At 52.4% G+C, this 18,345-nt stretch overlaps 1 non-coding gene across 1 annotated transcript; it reads left to right on the top strand.

The window, feature by feature from the left end:
• Positions 1-3,488: 3,488 nt before the first annotated feature.
• On the top strand, positions 3,489-3,560 carry TRNAC-ACA (transfer RNA cysteine (anticodon ACA)). Its single transcript has one exon. It is a non-coding gene; the product is annotated as a tRNA-Cys (tRNA).
• The last annotated feature ends 14,785 nt before the right edge of the window (positions 3,561-18,345 follow it).

The raw sequence follows: 18,345 nt of genomic DNA, 5'->3' as shown, positions 1-18,345 counted from the left end.
GTGACAGAGAATGAGGTGGTTGGATGGCCTCACCGACTTAACAGACACGAGTTTGATCAAACTCTAGGAGACAGTGAAGGTCAGGGAAGCCTGGTGTGCTGCAGTCCATGGGGTTGCAAAGAGTCGGACACAATTTAGCGACTGAACGACAAGTATCTGAGTTGATGCCGCGCTCTGTTCTGTGAAGTCTCCCCACCTCCGCTCCCTCAGTGAGTAGTGAGGTTGGGAGGAGGCTGAAGGTGGTGGAGCACTGGCTGGTTCCAGGCAGCCTTGAGCCCAGGTCCCCTTTTGTTCCTGCCACACGTCCTGCAGTTCAGGGTCCCGCGCTCAGAGCAGCAAGTGTAGCAGCCAGCTACCAAGGTCCGGAGCCTGGCCCCAAACCCAGCTGGCTCTGACTCAGGCCCTCGCTCAGCTGGCTGTGGACTTGGACTTGACCCTGACCCGCTACAGCCATCACTGCCATCAGAACTGCGCATCTGTCTCCACACGCAGAGACACCCCGGGCCGGCCTCCCTTCCTCCCAGATCTGCTCCCCCTCCTCCCGGGACCCCCAGCACCTTGTCTCGCAGGTAACGGCCAGAGACTGGAGGTCCACGTCCTTCCCGGGTGGCCCTCGTGGTAAAGAACCTCCTGCCAAAGCAGGAGACGTGAGAGATGCAGGTTCCATCCCTGGGCTGGGAAGGTCCCCGGGAGGGGAGTTGGCACCCCACTCCAGCATTCTTACCTGGAGGATCCATGGACAGAGGAGCCTGGCGGGCTATGGTCCACGGGGTCGCACAGAGTCAGACACGACTGAAGTGACTTAGCACTCAGCGCGCACCTTTATGAAGACTCACCTAGGTGTGGGGAGGGGGGAGTTCTGCCTGTAGGTGTTGTTTCCCCTTTTTCCTGAAGTCACGGGTCTAACCTCCCCCAGTCCCGACTTCCCTGCCAGCCTCTCTCTGATTTTTGATGATGATGCTGTGTCATGTGGAGTCCCTTGCTCAGGACGGCCTTTGCAGGTGTAACCTGTCTTCTTCTCTTCTTGTGACCCTTATTGTTTTATGCACGCTTCCTAGGAGATGCTCCTTATACCGGAGTTTTTAGATGACCAGGTCCTCAGGGGTGTTGAACATCAGCCCAGATGGACAGCATGCCTGTCTCCCAGAGATGAGCGGTCTGACTGGTAGGCATGGGTCTCCTCACGGTGGGGAGCGCGAGAGTACCTCTGTTTGTGTGAAGGACCGCCGGATCTCATCAGGTGGAAACCGACTGTGTTTGCACTCCACAGAAGTGCCCAGTGACAAGCGCGGGTGGACTCACAGCAGCTAAATGGCTGCACTGTGCCGGCAGTCACACGGCTATCTCCCAGCTGCAAGCCCGCTCTCCTGCCCTCTGCTCTGCGGTGCTGCAGCCACACTCTTCCAACCTCACTTCTGATTCTGCAGGCGGCTCAGTATTACGTCCTGCCAAGAGGAGAGACTGTCAGTCTGGAAGAGGGGGAGGGGATCACTCCAGTTTGCTTTCTGCTGTCTCACCATGGCTAGTCTAGGCTGGTCACTACCAATATCATCCTAGCAAGAAGCCTTCCCAGCAGCTTCCTGCAGATGGAAACAGCTCGCAGCCTTCCCCAAGCCAGCAGGATCAGCCCGGTACACTCCACACACCCCCTCACAGCCCTGGGTCTCAGCTCCCCAGTAACTCTTCTCCAGCCAGCCAGCACCCAGCTCTGAGGTTCAGCTCTGAGAGAAGTGCTGTCTTGGCTCAAAGTCTGAATTGCCTCAGCCTCTCCCTTGCCCCGCTCTGGCAGTGGTTTCAGCAGCTACAGCCTCTGTGACACTTCAGCATTGTCTATTTACCAGTAACCTAGTTAACAACTTTATATTACATTATTCCTGCTTAGTAGCCAGTACAGTTTTTGCTTCCTGATCAGTCGCCAACTAGTATCCAGTTTCATAAAAATTCCTCCTGCTAAGAGGGGTGGAGTCCAGCAGAGAAGGACATGGCTCAGAGCCAGGACCCTCAGGCTTAGCCCCTGGCCCTGGCCGTGCCCCTGGAAACTCTCTGTTCCCTGACGATCTAGTCCATGAAGTTGGGGTCTACTCCGTAGGCTTGATCTGGGGATTAAGGCAGTTAAAATATTCAGAGGACCAAGGAGCACAAAGGCCACTAAATAAGCATTCAAACTCTTAAATAAACCGTGTGCAGTCACTCAGTCATGCCATTACTATTATTATTATTATTATTGCCATGGGAGAGTAATAAAAAAATAAAAATGCTGGCGGGTACTCTTCCAAGAGTCTCTCAAGGGACTCCTGAGAGTCCCTTGGACTGCAAGAAGATCCAACAAGTCCATCATAAAGGAAATCAGTCCTGAATACTCATTAGAAGGACATGTTGAAGCTGAAACTCCAATACTTTGGCCACCTGATGTGAAGAGCTGACTCATTTGAAAAGACCCTGATGCTGGGAAAGATTGAAGGCGAGAGAAGGGGACAACAGAGGATGAGATGGTTGGATGGCATCAGTGACTCAGCGGACATGAGTTTGGGTGAACGCCGGGAGTTGGTGATGGACAGGGCGGCCTGGCGCGCTGCGGTCCATGGAGTCGCAAGGAGGACATGACTGGGCGACTAAACTGGACTGAACTCTTCCAAAAACAACCCCCGAGTCTCACCTCCTAATAATAAACACTATTAATTTCCCATGAACAGCAAGGCAGACTTTCTGACTTGGATGCAGATAGAATAGAAGGCATGCATCTGGGAGCATGACACCCTGCCTCAGCAGAATCATAATCGGCACTACTGTTTTATGAGGACATTAAGTTTTATTTTGCTAGGATTAAACCAAAAAGAACAGAGGCGAAGTCGAGGAAATTTCTGGTTTTTAGATAAATATCTCTATATTTTACTTCCTACAAGATCCCCCTGCGATTTTAAAAATAAAAACATTATGAAAAATACCTAGGCTCTAGCCCTTTGTTTAGGTAGAGTTTCCATTTACTCAGTAACAATTGACTCACTTTGCTGGGAGATTTAAAAGGCCCAGGGTTTTACCCACTCTCACCTCTTTCTGTGCTTGTCAGCGCAGGTGTTATTATCCTGATTGCTATTGTCAGGATTTAGAAAACATCCTGTTCCGTAACTGCAGTTCTCACAGGTGTTTATTATCAGTGCTCCCCCAAAGGCCTTCTACCACTGGTTTTCCATCCCTGAGAGCCCTATGTTTTATTCATCTCTGTTCTCAAATCCGTGTCAAACAGACATTTCTGGAGGCTGAACCGTTACAGTATTCCCGAGAAAACTCCGAGCCAGGAGATGGAGCGGCTGGTCCCTGGCACTGGGGTCATCGCTGTGGACCCCGTCTGCGCTGGACTCGGAGTGCCTCCCTCACTCATCAGCATTTCCTTAAAGTCACCACTGAAATGTCTCACGACGAGCTCAGCATGGGTCCCTTTGCAGACCTCTCTGTCCAGCAGCCTCATGCTATTACAGTGAAACCTTCCTTCCCTGCTGGCTCAGATGGTAGAGCATCTGCTTACAATGTAGGAGACCCGGGTTCGATCCCTGGGTGGGGAAGGTCCTCTGGAGACGGAAATGGCAACCCACTCCCGTACTCTTGCCTGGAAAATCCCACGGACGGAGGAGCCTGGTGGGCTACAGTCCACGGGGCCGCGAAGAGTCAGACGCGACTGAGCGACTTCACTCCCACTTTCCTCGGGTTGGGCCGTAAAACAGACAGTGCCGGCGCCCAGCTCCGTGTCTGCAGCTCCAGGAGGAGGCACCCTCCGCAGGGTCCCTTCCCAGGACTTGCCCTGATGGAGGGTGTGTGTTCCGAAAGCCTCCCTAAGGGGCGGACACGGGACCAAGGCCAGAAACGAGGCTCTTCGTTCCTCCTTGCACCTCCAGGCTCCCCTCTGAGATGATCTCGCTGAATCTCAAGGACTGCCTTTTCTTGCTGGCTGTCTTGGGGGGGCCAGTTCTCATAGAAATATGTTCTCCTGGCTTTTGTTTTCCTGAAAGCATCTCTTCCTTAAAAAAAAATTCAACCGCGAGGTATAATATGCATGTAATAAAAGGCACTTGAATTAAGTGAACAGTTGAGGGAGCTGACTCTCCGTGTAGCCACGCCCACTCAGGATAAATGACCCCCCACAGTCTCCCATGCCCCTGAGTTTGGTTTCTGGACCGCAGCACACCCAGCCCCAGGAAAGCCCTGATCTGCCTCCCCACGCTGGTTTGGTCAGCTCTAAGCTTTCACACAAAGGAGGTCACCCTCGTGTGTCTGGCTGCTGGTACTCCACACACCGTCATCAGGGCATAAAATTAAACAAGGAAACTAATGAATACAACTGCATTTCAATTAATTCACACAGACTCACTGAAGAGGGGAAACTCACCCAAGAACATTTGAACAAGAGGACTTGGCTGCGTAGCCTAACTATAAAGGCCGGAAAGAAGAGCCTGTGGACAGATGCTGACCTCTGGCTGGTGAGTGCGTTTCCTCTGGCTGGTGTGGTTGGCACTTCTGAAATGCATTTCTACAAAGATAGGCCTGTGTGAATGGGAGAGCACCCTGAGGTGATACACTCAGCTTCTCGGGTGGTGGGGGGGAATCACAAATATGGGAGCAGGAGCTATGGTCCCCGTTTTGCCTCTGAGCTTGAAGTGAGGTGTGAGTATCCACCCCTGTTAGGATCCACTTGCCAGAGCACAGAACCATTCTCACACTGTTCTTATCAAGAAATGCAGAATCTGAGTGTAATTATGGGAAAGGTTCAGACAAACCCGCATTGAGCATTTTATGAGATAACTTCCCATCCTCTTGAAGGATGTCAAAGCAGTGAATCGTAAAAGTGAGAGGCTCTGACCTAGATGAGGGGGAACCAGGCAGCTGGACCTCCGATCTCAGGCTGCAAAAAGCGAAACGAGAGTGAACGACATTATGGGGACAACAGGAGAGCGTTGAGTAAGGATTTTGGATTAGATAGTAACATCAGACTGATGCAAGGTTTCCTAACTTTGAAAATTTTTTCTGTGGTTATATAACAGGATGAACTTGTTCTAAGGGAACAGACGCTAAAGTGTTTAGGAACAAAGGAGCACCATGTCTGAAAATACATATGTGTGAGTGTGAGAGAGATTTGAGTCATATACGATCCTGGAGAGAGAAGGGGCAGAATGATGGATGGAGAAAAGGCAATAGCTGGTGAGCTGGGGTAGCGTGTAGATAGGGCTAGCTTACTATTCTTACACATTCTCTGCTTTTGAAATCATGTCAATAAAAAGTTCCCTACATGGCGTTATTTCATGGTCTTCTGGATCTCATTTCTGAAATTCAGCTTTCAGCCTTACTGTTCCCATGGAGGTAGGGGTTCTTCTCCCTCTTTTTTTAATGTACAAGTAATTCGTTTTTTCTAATTTATTTATTTTCAATTGAAGGATAATTGTTTTATAGAATTCTGTCGTTTTCTGTCAAGCCTCAACCGGAATCAGCCACAGGTATACATATGTCCCCTCCCTTCTGAAGCTCCCTCCCATCTCCCTCTCTCCTCCCCCTTTACTATTTTCCTTATTTTGCTCTCCGGCTCTTCCGGTCTCTGCTTTTCGGGAACGTGAGGGTGGTTTGCCCGAGGAGGGTTTTCTTTGTGTCTGTCCTGCTCTGGATGGGGAGCACGCCTTAAATCCACGACATGACGTTTTCAACTGGGTTTGGGCCTCTGTTATGGAGTGAACTGTGTTCGCCCAGATTCCTATGTCAAAGTCTCACCCCAAGTGTGACCGTGTGTGGGAAACAGCCCTTAAGGAGGTGAATCTATGCTCAAATGGGATCATAGGTGTGGAGCCCTAATCCTACTGGTGCCCTTTTAAGAAAAGGAAGAGACACTAAAGACCTCCTTCTTCCCATGTGCACAGAGGAGAAGGCGTGCAGGACACAGAGGTGCGGTGTGCAAGCCCAGGAGAGCCAGCCCGGCTGGAGCCTCGACCGCGGACTTGCAGCCTCCAGAGCCGTGAGAAGGCAACTGCTGTTTAGGTCGTGCGGTCTCACAATCTGTCATGGCAGCCTGAGCTGACGAATACAGCATCAGTTTTGGGAAACAAACAGCCAGAATTCTAAATATTCCCCCCATCTTATTCTCTCTCTGCTTCCCTTTGGGGACACTAATGTACAGTATGTAAGTCTATGTATAAGCCAGATAAGCAACAAGGCTACAGTCCACAGGGTCTCAAAGAGCTGGATACGACTAAAGCAACTTAGAATGCACACACGGCAATACAGCCATTGCTTTGCAATAACGTTAAATGGAATCTAATATATAAAAATGCTGAATCACCATGTTGCACACCTGAAACTATTATAATATTATATATCAACTATACTTCAATAAAAAAAAATTGAAGAAATGGTACGTAAGTTTCTTGGACACTAGAGTCTCATAGAAGTTTATCAGAGAAATAAGGTTCTCATCTACCTTGTGTGTGTGCTAACTTGCTTCAGTCATGTCCAGTTATTTGCAATCCTATGGTCTGTAGCCCGCCAGGCTCCTCTGTCCAGGGGATTCTCCAGGCAAGAACACTGGAGCGGGTTGCCATGCCCTCCTCCAGGGGGTTCTTCCCGACCCAGGGATTGAACCTGCGTCTCTCGTGCCTGCTGCATCGGCAGGCAGGCTCTTTAACACCAGCCCCACCTCCTTCTCCTTAGAATGGAGTGAGGAATGGAGGCTTTCATTACTAGTGTTTCTCTACTGTGGGTAAACTGCATGAAGTTTTGACTTGGAGATTTCTTTTAAAAAATTAAAACATAAAAATTTTTTGAGGCAAGTTTGGTATGTATCCTGCATGGTCAACTAAAGCAAGTCTGAGCCCAGCAGACTTGAAGTTCTATCCCGTGAGTCCAAGTATCTCTGAAAATGATAATATGTGTTAAAGCATCATCTACTTCGAAATCTATAAACTGCAAGTGATGGTGAGGAGAGCCATCCACAAGCGGCTCTCCCAGGGGACGTTTCTGCGCACGAATCTCAGACTGACTCCCAGCTCTGGATGATAAGCAAAGCGAGTCCGGCAACTCCGAAGAGGCCTGTCAGCCCTCGCCAGTTTCGGCATCTTCTGAAAGATGCTTTGATCTGATCTATGAAAAAAAGGGCTGCTGGCTTGAGGAATGAAAACAGACAAACATGTAGGCAACGGAGCACCAGCAAACCACCAGGCGGGCCTGAGCGCCCCGAAGCCCGTGCCAGGCTCTGGCTGAGGCTGTTAATTCTGGCCGTGTGGGCGCTCACGCTGGAGGACGAGCAGCTGAACCTGGTGGGCCCCCAACACTTCGGCCACAGCTGGTCTGTCAGTGTCTGGCACTGAACTCACTTCTGTAAAAAGATTGGCATTTTAAAGAGTGAGCAAGTGTTTGTTGATTAGCGAAGAAGAACCTACTAGTTGTTGTATAAGAAGTCTGACGTCGGTCTAAGAATGCAGTATTCGAGCCATTTTGGAGGTGCGTGCAACATACAAATTTATTTGGAAATTCATGCAATGTATAAAAGGATGTTTTAGATGTTTTTCAGCTTAAATGTCAGAAATTGAGAATGTTATAACATTCTACTTAGTGTCAAAGACAATTCTGAAATTGTTTCCTTGTCTGAGAAGGAATCCAGGGCTTCTCATGCATGCTACACTGCGGCAATGCTCTATTAAAGGCAGTTCTACAATTTCCGGGTAGAGGTTTGCTGGTCAACCTGCAGCCTTGCTGTGCGAACCCTGACCTGCCTGGCATCCAGCCTGGCATGTGGCCACGCACTGGGAGCCAGCCTGGGCCTGGAACCTCCTTGTCTGGCCTGGGAATTTCAGTCCTGGTCATTTGTGACCACTCCAGTGTCGTGCAGGGATGTCAGGGATGGAGGCAGAGGTGAAGTCTGGAAACGACTGGATGCCAGGGCTGGCCTCTCCAGGGAGCATCCCCATGACATGGGCTCCACGGCCACTGATGCTACCTCCTGAGAGAGAGGAGGAGGGCAGGTGGGAGCCCCAGAGCGCATGTCCCCATGTGGCGCGCACACCCTCGAGTGAGGAACAGAGGTCCTGTGTCATCTGTCCCCTCTCCCGCCTGGCTGTGCCCAAGCCTCAGCCTGTGGCCATGTCCTGGGGCAGACAGTGTGGATCTTGGCACACACACACACTTGCCGCAGGCTTCCTCTTCCGGAGCAGGTGCGCTCTTGTTCACTCAGACTTCAGTGGAGGTTGAAGGGCAGGGGGCGAGCAGAACCTCAGTGCAGACAGCACGTGAGAAGCTGCCTTCTCCTCCAATTCAGCCAAACGTCATCCGGAAGCCAAGTCTGGACCTGATCGCACCTCCGCCGCAGAAGCTCTGCTGACCCACTTCAGAGGCGGTTCAGCAAGGACCTGTTTCCCGCGGCTCACTAGCGGCCAGCTGCAATGGCTCTACTTTATTTGCAAGGGCAGGGGCGAGAAACGAACACGTCCCAAATGAGAACTCTTACTAGAAGGCAAACACGACTCACTAAAGACAAGACGCGGGTGGTTGGACACAGTCAGCCAGCTGCAGAGAAGCTGCCAAGGACACGACCGAGGGATTCCTCGCTGGGGCCTGGGGACTCGGAGACGCCGGGGGCCAAGCCGTGCCTGCAGGAGGCTGCGGTCTCTCAGGAGGTTCTTGTCGGGTGACTATGGCAATAACATGTCTTCAAAGTTGAACAAGTTGTCTTTACTGCCAGCAACTCCCCAGCATTCCTGGTTTACTCATGCACATGGACTCACTGGTTCCGGGCAAGACAGCCACCATGTAGAACAAAACAGTTCCTCAGGGTTAAAAGCATTTTTTTTAAAAATCAAGACTGCAACAAAGCCCCCCAAACAAGTACTTTTGATTTTTTAATTACTGAGCTTTCTTTTTAGAACACTTTTAGATTCACAGTGAAATTGAGCGGAAGGCTGAGTCCCCTGCCCGCTGACTCACACAGGCACAGATACCCCCAGGAGTAACAGCCCACCGTAATGGCATGTTCTCTAAGAAACCTGCGCCGACAGACACATCTTAGTGCCCCAAGGCCTGCAGGCTACACAAGACTTCACTCTTGGTGTTGTACATTCTGTGAGTTTGCACAAAATGTGTGATGTGTGTATCTACCATCACTTTTGGGTTTCAGAAGCCACACTTGCCCTATTGACAGAGAAGGCTTTCTAGGAATTCCTGCGGCTGAGTCGCCCAGATCTAGGCTGGTCTGACGTATAAGGAGTCAGGCATGGAAAGGAGCATCCTGGAGATTTCAGCCCAGAGTGGGAAGAACATGGGTGGAAGGGCACCTGACTCGGCCCCCAGGAGAGGGAAGCCTTCCAAGGCGTGAGGGTGGGGAGAACGAGGATGGTGCAGCGGTCAGAGTAGCGGGTCCCCCAGAATGTCCGTGTCCTACTCCCCCAAACCTGCGGCTGCACCACATACAGCAAAAGGGCTTTGCAAGAGGAATTAAGAATCTTCAAAAAGGCAGATTAGCCCGGATTATCCAGATAAGCCCCCAGGTAATCACAAGGGTTCTTACACAGGATGAATTTTCCCAGGCTCTGCTCGTTAAGTGGTCACTGCCCGATCACAGGAAGCCTCGTTGCCCTCCTGCTGGGCCAGCCCGGACCTGCTCTTACTGTCTGGAATCTGCTGGGTTCCATTCCCTGCTTTTGCCCTCTCTCTACCCGGTTCATGCTTCCTCAGAGACAGTGTTAGCAAAGAAAACGGAGCAGTTCTAAAGAGGGCAGGGCCTCCTGACGCAAAGACCTGGCTCATCAGAAAAGACCCTGATGCTGGGAAAGATTGAAGGCAGGAGGAGAAGGGGACGGCAGAGGATGAGATGGCTGGATGGCATCACCATCTCAACGGACATGAGTTTGGGTAAACTCGGGGAGTTGGTGATGGACAGGGAGGCCTGGCGTGCTGCGGTGCGTGGGGTCGCAAAGAGTTGGACACGACTGAGTGACTGAACTGAACTTTGGGGAGAAGACAGTAAGCCACGTTACCTCCAGGGAGCTGATGTAAAGGCCCTCGGGTCAGGGTGTTCCAGGAATGTCAGGCGCAGTCTTCCTCACACACAGTTACAACCCTGGAGCCTTAAACAGTGCCTGACGCAGGTGGTGATAAACGTTTGTTGAAGGGATAAACAAAGTCTTAGACACTCAGGAAAATCTGTTGAATGAAATGAACATGTGCTGCCTTCTAGATGTGGGAAACGGAATTATTAAGGGAATGGCCAGTCCTTGCCCAGGGGCCTCAGAGCTTTGAGGACGCCACAGCACAGACACGGACAAGGCTCCAGTGCAATGGAAGGCGGACACCACAGAAGCAAATCCACTTCCCAGGGTCACCAGAGAAATACCCACCATGTGTCTGATTGCCGAGACTTCCCAGTCTCGAGATATCCCCAGAGTTAGTAAGTGTTAGTTGCCCAGTCGTGCCCGACTCTTTGCGACCCCATGGACTGCAGCCCACCAGGCTCTTCTGTCCATGAAATTTTCCAGGCAAGGATACTGGAGTGGGTTGCCACTGCAAATGGCAATTATTTTGAATAAGTGAAGATATGATCTTGTTTGTCTTTCTGCTAAAGAATCCAAAACCAGAGTGTGCTCCCTGAGTGGACCTAGGAAATGAAGGTCATTAGCAATCGGGGCTCCAGAAAGAGTCTGTGCAAGGGGAGCGGTCAGCCCGTGCCCAGCATCCTTGTCTGCTCATCACTGACCTGCCAAGAAATGGAGTTCCGCCTGCCTGTTGGAAACGCAGGATTCGGGGGAGTAATTTCAGTGGTATTTACAGGCGGCAGCGATGTGATCTACTGCCATCCATCATCTCAGAAATAGCTTCGTGCCGTTTATGGATGGGCTGGAAATTGACATGGAAGCTTCATTTTTTTCCTCCAAAATATTTGGTCCAGTGGACTCTCTTCCCTTCCAGTTCTGTTACCACGTCTAAGGATCAGAAGGTTATTTCACGTTCATAGCTCTTGCCCAGAGAGACTTAAATATACTGTTTAAAGAAAAGCCTAAAGTAACAAAGTTTTACAAATTTATTTGCGAAGGTCTTAGGTGAAACACTCAGGAAAAAAGGAAGTGAGAGGAAAGCATTAAAACGCCCATCTCCAGGCTGAGGCGAGGAGTCTGCCTCTCTGGGCATTCTGCCTGCTGCCGGGCGTGGTTCAGGGGCGGGTGGCTGCTGCCTTCCCTCTGGGGATGGTCACACCCCAGGGCGCATCTGCCACGCCTGGGTCTCAGTCTCAGCTCTTGGTGGAGAGGCGGTCCTGTCCCCGGGCCGGGAGGTCCTGAGGAGAGCAGCAGACGAGACCGGCAGACCCAGCTGCTGCCAGACACCCATGCTCGCGTCCAGGCGGCCATCCTGACAGATCACTGCAAACCAACCTCTTCTCTCGCAGGCTGCAGGCCCGGCCTCTGACCTTGCGGTGGTGGTGGGGCTGCGCTCTCCCCGGGGGTCTCCAGTGGGGGTCGTTCCTCCGTTTCTGGCTCCAGGGGACCCAGATGTGCCCTGGCTGTGACCATATCTCCTGACCTCCGCCTGCATCTTCACAGGCCTCCTCCTCCTGTGTCTCTCACGTAGATGCTGGCACTGGCCTGCATAGTTGTTTAGTCATTAAATTGTGCCTGACTCTTGGTGACCCTACGGACGGCAGCGCACCAGGCTCCCCTGTCCTTTACCATTTCCTGGAGTTTGCTCCTGGAGTTTGACTCAGTGATGCCATCCAACCATCTCATCCTCTGTCGTCCCCTTCTCCTCCTGCCTTCCATCTTTCCCAGCATCAGGGTCTTTTCCAATGAGTCAGCTCTTTGCATCAGGTGGTCAAAGGATTGGAGTTTCAGCTTCAGTATCTGCCCTTCCAATGAATATTCAGGACTGATCTCCTTTAGGATGGACTGGTTGGATCTCCTTGCAGTCCAAGGGACTCTCAAGAGTCTCCTCCAACACCACAGCCCAAAAACATCAATTCTCCAGCGCTCAGCTTTCTTTATGGTCCAACTCTCGCATCCATCCCCGACTACTGGAAAAGCCATGACCTTTCTCACCGGCCTTAGGGCCACCTGATTGCCTCTGGAGATCCATAGCTAGTTTTGTCTTCAAAGACCCTCTCTCTGAATAAGGTCACTTTCTCAGTTTCCAGGCATTAGAATGTGGGCTCGTCTTTGGGGGACCACCGTTCATGGGACTGCCCCAGGGTCTCACACTTAAAGACTGTGGTGACTGTGTTCCTGGGGGTGCCTGCCAACTCGAAAGCATAGTGTTGGTCTTCCCTCCGGGGCTGCTGGAGGGAGGCAGCCAAGCTCCAGGTCACAGTCACAGACGGACGACGGGGAGGATTTGGGGGCAGACCTCACGTGACGCTGCGGAAGTCCACGTGGGGGCCAAGGCGGGCCATGGATGAGTCTCCCAGCCCCTTGTCACTCGGAGAGAAATCAGGCACATTCTCCAGCCCTCGGAGCTCATCTGGCCTGCTTTATTTTTACTTTTTTAACCTTTTGATCTATATTTTATTTTTTTTTTAATTTAATTGGAGGCTAATTACGTTACAATACTGTACTGGTTTTGCCATACATCAACATGAATCCGCCACGGGTGTACCCGTGTTCCCAGTCCTGAACCCCCCTCCCACCTCCCTCCCCGTACCATCCCTCTGGGTCATCCCAGTGCACCAGCCCCGAGCATCCCATATCCTGCATCGAACCTGGACTGGCGATTCATTTCACATATGATATTATATGTGTTTCAAAGCCATTCTCCCAAATCATCCCACCCTTGTCCTCTCCCACAGAGTCCAAAAGACTGTTCAATACATCTGTGTCTCTTTTGCTGTCTCGCATACAGGGTCATCACTGCCATCTCTCTAAATTCCATATATATGTGTTAGTATACTGTATTGGTGTTTTTCTTTCTGGCTCACTGCACTCGGTATAATAGGTTCCAGTTTCATCCACCTCATCAGCACTGATTCAAATATATTCTTTTTAATGGCTGAGCAATACTCCATTGTGTATATGTACCCCAGCTTTCTTATCCATTCATCTGCTGATGGACATCCAGGTTGCTTCCATGTCCTGGCTATTGTAAACAGTGCTGTGATGAACACTGGGGTACATGTGTCTCTTTCAATTCTGGTTTCCTTGGTGTGTATGCCCAGCAGTGGGTTTGCTGGGTCATAAGGCAGTTCTATTTCCAGTTTTAAAGAGTTTCACTGGCACAGTCACACCCTTCCTTCAGGCGTGGCTGCTTGCACACTAGAAGGGAACTAAGGGGTCACCACCAAGACCCTGCAGCCTTCAGCCAAAAGTGAGCATGCTCTGGCCGCTCACAGGAAGTGCTTCCAAGGCTCTGACCTCTGACCTATGAACTATGATCCCCAGCTTCCGGGGTTCAGCAGGCATGCTCCTATAGTACCTGCCCCTCTGTGCCTGCTCTGTTCTCCTGCCTCCCTCCCCGGGATCCCTCCCCATCTACCTCCCCCACCCAGGACCCCCTCCCCATGTGCCAGCAGGCCTGCACTCCTGCCCTGGGGCCACTTCCTGGGAACTGGAGGGTCGACCCTGAAGAGTGAAGATGTCACAGGTCCTCGCGGGGGAAAGCTGGTGCTGGGGGCCCTGAGGAGCGGCCTTCGGGCAGGGGCAGTACACGCCTGGGGGGTGGGCTGTCCAGGGGGCCACTGGAATGGAGAGTGAAGGGGAGGCCTGGGGGCAGGCCAAAGCCGAGGACACCTTGAGTCCCAGGGGTGTTCTGGGGACCAGACTCAGGTGGCAGGCGGTGAGGCACCGCCTCTGGGGTCAGAGTGCAGGGACCCCTGCAGGCCCGTCTGTGCCCAGAGTCCAAGTGGGCCGCGCCTGGCCCTTGTTCCTGCTTCTCCTAGAGGGACACTGGTGGTGACCCCTCACCAGACACAGGGTCTGTTATCTCTGAGCAAAAGGCAGCGATACAGAGGGCTTCCACGAGCTCGGGCTGTGCTTCACCTTCCCTCATTGGGTGTGCCTTTAAAGTGCCCCAAGGACACAGAGAGAAAGCAGTGGCACCCCACTCCAGTACTCTTGGCTGGAAAATCCCATGGGCGGAGGAGCCTGGTGGGCTGCAGTCCATGGAGTCGCTAAGAGTCGGACACGACTGAGTGACTTCACTTTCACTTTTCACTTTCATGCATTGGAGAAGAAAATGACAACCCACTCCAGTGTTCTTGCCTGGAGAATCCCAGGGACTGGGGAGCCTGGTGGGCTGCCGTCTATGGGGTTGCACAGAGTCGGACACGACTGAAGCGACTTAGCAGCAGCAGTAGCAGCAAGGACACAGAACCTTTGCTGTCGTCTGTGTGTCCAGGGCCCAGGTCCCCAGGAATGCCACGATGTGGCCAGGCAGCAGGCGGCCATCTGCCCTGTGGGTATGAGCACACCTTGGCTGCGGCCTGACCTGCATCCGGGTGAGAGCATGAGCCGCTGCAGCTCAGACTCCGTCCCGCGACCCAGGAGCCCTGAGGGGCTGCCCCCAGCAAGGAGGGAGTTCAGCTGTGTGCCTGAGGCAGAGAAAACTGACCATACAGACTCGAGACGGGGAGCCTGGGGTTTATGGGATTACCAATTTTCTTGCTGTGCAAATTCAATCCTTTTATAGGGCCATTTGCAAAGCCATTGCTAAAGCAGCCTTTCCGTGGGTGAAATTTGAATTTTCTGTCTGCTCAGGTGCAACAGGAACCAGACTGCTGGTGTCCAGGGGGCTGGCCCAGAATGCTGCTCCCATCGAGACCCTCCAGGGGGCCGGCACAGGGCTGCTCCCATTGGGACCCTCAAGGGCAGGGCCAGCAGGCTGAGGCCAGCACGGCTCAAAAGCCGAAGTCACGACATGACGAGAATTTACTTTTCATTGTAAAAGCAGCAAATGGATGGAGAAAAAGCCTTAGAATGCCAGGCCGAGAATCCCTCCATTCTTAAGGAGTGGAGTTGCTGTACGCGGCACACCTGGAGTCTCTGAGAGGTCACCCTGGTGAACGGCTGTCTCCAGGTGGTCCCCGCCCCAGTGGGACGCCAGCCTGGGGTTGAGATACAGGCAGGCAGGGCCGTGCGTGTGGGCTCAGGGCTCCTGGTCCGCTCAAGGGAGGGGACGGGAGAGAGGGCCCCTTTTTATGTTCATTTCAAAGGATTGTTGGCTTTTCTTTCAAATCCTCTGAAGACTGTGCTTCTAGACGTGGAGGTATCCATGTCGAAGGATCAGCGTGTCTTGCTTTTTTCTCAGCTAATCATTATTCCACATTTCACACGTAATTGGAGACCCTCTGCTCCTAAACTTTGCTCTTGGCTTGTTCTGCACAGAGGTGGGTTTCTCTGAAGCTTCAGATCAGCCCATGGAGTGCAGACCCTGGGGAGCTAAGCAGAGCCCTGCAGAAGACCCCGCAGCTGTCAAGGAACAGCTGTCTGGAAGCAGTGTGCAATCGGCACCAAGGTCAAGAGCTTAAACCAGGGGTTCCGTCTCCAACGTTCGGGCCCCTCTGATGCTCCTGTGTTCATCCTTAGAAGAGCCGCCTGTTAGTCAAGTCCTGCTTCCTCATCTCCCATTAGGAGATAAATGCTGAAAGATTAGCTTCCAAATACAGTCAAAGGGATCCGTATCCTTGTCACGTTCATGAAGAACACCCTGCTTAATTTGAAAAAGAAGCCGTATTCTTTGTCCTGCACCCAGACCACTCTGTCACCTATGGCAGTCGGGGGAAAAGGAAGTGAGGGTGTGTGTGTGTGTGTGTGTGTGTGTGTGCGCGCGCACACACACACATGCACTTGCATGGGGGTGGCTCCGGTTGGCCTGCAGGGTTGTATTATGTACTCAGGACGGCTAGAACCTGACCGGAACATGGTTTTCTTTTAGTGTTAAGATGAGTAAACTAGGAACCACCTTACCTCTAAGAGGTGACAAGTTGGTCCTACCTGGGGCTCCCCAGTGCTTCAGAGGTGAAGAAGCTGCCTGCAGTGCAGGAGAGGCAGAAGACCTGGGTTCAGTCCCTGGGTCAGGAAGATGCCCTGGAGGAAGACGTGGCAACCCACTCCAGCATTCTTGCCTGGAGAATCCCGTGGACAGAGGAGCCTGGAGGGCTACAGTCCGTGGGGTCACAGGGACAGACACGACTGAAGCAAACACACACACACATCACACTGTCCCGCCTGAGTGTCACTCCCAGGTGCAGGGGCTTGGACAACGAGTGGAAACTTTGAACACAGGGAGGGTCAAATGGGGGAGGGGATTGTGCTTCCCCGCCTTTCCGCACTGTCCACGTTGTCAGGTCAGCCGAGCAGCTCATGCACCCGTGGGTAACTGCGCTGCCTGAACTGTCTGGAGCTGTTCTGCATGGGGCAATGTTCTCCTCCCAGCTTCTTAGTTCCTTCAGGCATCTACCTGTGTCTGGTGGAGTCCTGGGTATTTACCTGGTGAGCATTGTAGTTAACATCTGCTGTTTCAAATGTCCTGCTTCTCTCCCGCTGCGTTTGGGTTTCCCTAGGAACTCCTCCTTAAATAGAGCCTGTGACTTTCAGCTCTGTTGTAGTCGTCTGTGTTTTATGCTGGAGCCCTGTTGATAGGGTGGGAAGGGAAAAGGAAGGGAAGTATTCTATAATCTTGTATTAAATTCAGTCCCTTACTGGGCCTGGGACCCTGGACTGGATTTTCACAAGTTTCAGGGAGTTACTCATTTTTGAGGTGGTTGTTTTTTGTTTGTTTTTTTTTTGACTCCTAGGTGAGACAGAAGGTAGAGAGGTTGGACAGGTTGACTGCCCTCCCCTACGTGGAGTAAGGCTTTAGTGAAGTCATTTCTATTTTTGCACAGAGAACACGCAGAGACTATTTCTAAACAGTTGCTTCTCCTCCACCCCCACCCCCACCAGAGGGATAAGGAGATATTTTTTACTTCGGCTTTTCTCTGTGAGAACCTGGTGGGGTTCCTGGAGATAAAACCCATGAAAACAGGCCCCCACGAAGCTCTAGGCCCAGGGTTTCTCAGTCTCTCCCTAGTCCATGCTCAGCCTCCAGAAATGCATCAGCATGACCACTCATGGCCACACACTCCAGTGTTCTTGCCTGGAGAGTCCCATGGATGGAGGAGCCTGGGGGGCTACCGTCCGTGGGCTCCTAAAGAATCGGACACGACTGAGTGAGTGAGTGCACACCCAGAGTGTGGCCCCGTGGTTTCTGTCCCAGCATGTTGAACTTCATGGAGTCCCCTGACCCCCTGGATTCGATCATTTCCCCAGGTCCCAGGGTGGAAGTTGGCTTGCAACCACAGGTCGCCAGAGGCGCCAAAAAAGTCATCAATGTTCCCTTTGTTCCCCTTGCTCTTGTTCTCAGAGCAGAGTGAGGACCATACGCCTACCAAGCCCAAGCTCAGACGGCAGTGCTGCTGGGACTCACCCCCCTGCAGCCGCCCCGTCGCCGGGCTTGGAGGGGGCCTCGGAGCTCTCCCACCTCCGGGCCTGGCTTCTGCCTGTTTGGAGTCACTGAAGACGTGTCTACCAGACCTGGCGTCTTTCACTGGGCTTGATGCTTTATTTCTGGTGGGTGACGGCAATCAGAATCAAATGTTGACAATGGCTTCAGGAGGCTCTCTGCTGCTGCTGCCGCTGCTAAGTCGCTTCAGTCGTATCCGACTCTGTGCGACCCCTTAGACGGCAGCCCACCAGGCTCCTCTGTCCCTGGGATTCTCCAGGCAAGAACATTGGAGTGGGTTGCCATTCCCTTCTCTGTCAGGAGGTTCTTTAGAAACGTTTATTTGATAAGCTGTGTTCTTTAGCAACTGGAAGACCATTAAGAGACAATTACTGAAACAGAAGCGAATCCTGAGGGCCAGGGACCAAACCCACGGCGCCGCCCAAAGACCCAGGAGCACCCGTGCGGCAGGAGGACGCCACCCTATTGCTCTTTTCTTTTTACGGCTGTGCCTCGCGTGCGGGGTCTCAGTTCCCTGACTAGGGGTGGAGCCCGTGCTCCTGCAGTAGAATCGCGGCATCCTAGCCACCGGACCACCAGAGAACTCCCAAGAGCCCACCTCCAGTAACGCTGGTGTGCAGTGTGGGCCACTTGGTTGGGTGTTTCTCGGGAAAGAGGCATCATAAGCAGAACCACATCAGTGGGGGAAGGCTCTCCTTCGAGCTGCCAGCACGTTCTCTGTCCTGGGAGCCTTCCTCCCCATGGAGAAGCCTGGCTTTCTTGGGAGAGGCCTGGAGTGCTGATGCCACAGTGGCGAGTCAAATGCTCTGGTTGGTTTAGTCACCTGGGTGCCGACGATCGCAGCACACCTGGTCCTCTTGGGCCGCCACCCCTGGGCGCAGCACCGCCGCACCCCAGCTTCTC

This window comes from Budorcas taxicolor, chromosome 23, assembly GCF_023091745.1.
Source record: "Budorcas taxicolor isolate Tak-1 chromosome 23, Takin1.1, whole genome shotgun sequence".
In the NCBI taxonomy this organism is placed as follows: Eukaryota; Metazoa; Chordata; class Mammalia; order Artiodactyla; family Bovidae; genus Budorcas; species Budorcas taxicolor.
The sequence above is the reverse complement of the archived record's forward strand: the minus strand, read 5'-3'. Positions and strand labels throughout refer to the sequence as shown.